Source organism: Carassius auratus, chromosome 50 (genome assembly GCF_003368295.1).
Source record: "Carassius auratus strain Wakin chromosome 50, ASM336829v1, whole genome shotgun sequence".
Lineage (NCBI taxonomy): Eukaryota > Metazoa > Chordata > Actinopteri > Cypriniformes > Cyprinidae > Carassius > Carassius auratus.
The window spans coordinates 14691528-14693630 of NC_039292.1; the positions used below are offsets into that span (position 1 = coordinate 14691528).

Sequence of the window (2103 nt, forward strand, 5' to 3'; positions counted from 1 at the left end):
TATTAAAGGTCTTACTGAGCCCAAACTTTTAAAAAATTTATAAAATGTGTTACTTTTAAACTATGTAATGTATGTATAAATAAATAAATAAATAAATAAACCCTCAAAAACTTATAAACAGCCCTCTACATATAAAAATAACTGTCACTCAAAGGTACTTTGCATATTTATGAATAATATTTGCAATTGTCTTCTTCATTTACCTGAACTGCTGACTGATGCAAACTGCTCGTGCTGTCAACTTCTGCCAGAAGTGATTGTTCCCCTTTCTTGTGAACTAACAGAATCGCATTACACATGAAGCAGTTGGGATCTTTATGTAAATTTCTCTTTACTGTGGATTTGGCACAGACAGCCATTGCTTTGACTCTTATAGGCTGTTATTATATTGGCAATAAAGAACCAGTGTACCTGTTTGTTTTGCTTCAGGCCAGGTTGTTACAGTAACACCCCAGGTGTCACTCAGCACCTCTCTTGTCAGAAATGATATCCTGAGCATTCGGTTTGCTGGATTTTGACAGTCAGTTCACATCGTGCTTCACTCCCTGAATGAGTTCTGAATGAGAAAAGCAAAAGTGCAGTTGACATTACATTACATGACCTGGTCTTTCTTTTAGAAGCATCAAGGAATGAATCCACTAACCGTGTGGCTTGTGTGGTCATTTTCCTAAATGAGCAGCATCACGATTTTCACCCTGTGGATAAAAAGTTTCAAAAGATCCCATATATGATAGGAGGGAACATTTACATTTACATTTACATTTATTTAAGAGAATTTAATGGCATATGCAGTTTTAATGACCTTTATATTTATAGATGCTTTCCTTTTTACATTTATCTTTTATTATGATATTTTTTTCAATTAATTAATAATTTTTTTTTTTTTTTTTTTTCAGTTTTTTATTGAAATCAATTTAAGCTTGGTTCATAAAGTAAAGGCTTTTCATTGACAATTTTATTAACAATTTTATTAATCCAGATATGTATTAAATATTAAGAATTTTGTATGATCTAATTTTTTACTGAGAGACAATGTATACCTTAATGATTATATTATATTATATTATATTATATTATATTATATTATATTATATTATATTATATTATATTATATTATATTATATTATATTATATTATATATGATCTATATTTTCTTTTTTTTTTGTCTGCAGAATTTGTAAAGTACATTTTTTAAATATTATTCACAAAGAAAAGCCCTTTTAGAGATTTAGTGATTTTTGAGGTTTTGGACATGAATATAGGAATTAAAACAAAACAAATGAATTAGTAGTTCTTAAATAATTATAGAATCACATGAGTGGCTTTATCTCTTTCTTTATGTTATATTATAAAATATTTTATTTGTAGTTTTCCAATACATTATTACATTTAGATGACATTACACTTAATTAATTACATTTTATTTAATTAATTATTTTTTATATTTAAATTAATAATAACGTAATGATTTAAATCATTGTAAAGTGTGAAGTAAACACACTTTTATTATTATTTTAGCAGTAAGGAAGGTTTTGGTAATATCTAAATAAATAAACAAAATAAATGATTTTAGAAGCAATTATAGCTAATTTATATAAAACAATAGAAGTCAATGGTACATCCCCATACACAGCATGTGTGTGTGTGTGTGTGTGTGTGTTGTATTACCTGTAGCTGGATGTGTTTAAGAGATTCCAGCACATAGAGAGTAAAGCCATCCCATCCCGAGCAGAGCAGGAGAAATAGGGCTGAGCCGCCCACCGCTTCACTCACAGAGACTGAGCCATTGTCCTGCAATCTCCCTCACTTCATTACTGTCACAGCAAGCAGATGGTGCCTTTCACACACACACACACACACACGCACACGCACACACACACACACACACACACACACACACACACACACACACACACACACACACACACACACACACACGTTTACTTAGCTATCTAAATGAGGACATTCCATAAGCCTAATGGTTTTCTATACTGTACAGACTGTATATTGTGTCGCCCTACACCTAAATCTACTTACAGCTTACAGAAAACTTACTGCATTTTTACAATCTCAAAAAAAAAAACTTCTTCATTTTTAAACCAG

At 30.5% G+C, this 2103-nt stretch overlaps 1 long non-coding RNA gene across 1 annotated transcript; it reads right to left on the bottom strand.

The window, feature by feature from the left end:
- Positions 1–417: 417 nt before the first annotated feature.
- Positions 418–1838, bottom strand: LOC113066488 (uncharacterized). The gene is made up of 3 exons (XR_003279180.1): positions 1669–1838; positions 644–695; positions 418–556 (listed from the first exon to the last, which is right to left on the bottom strand). It is a non-coding gene; the product is annotated as an uncharacterized LOC113066488 (long non-coding RNA).
- Between the last annotated feature and the right edge of the window lie 265 nt (positions 1839–2103).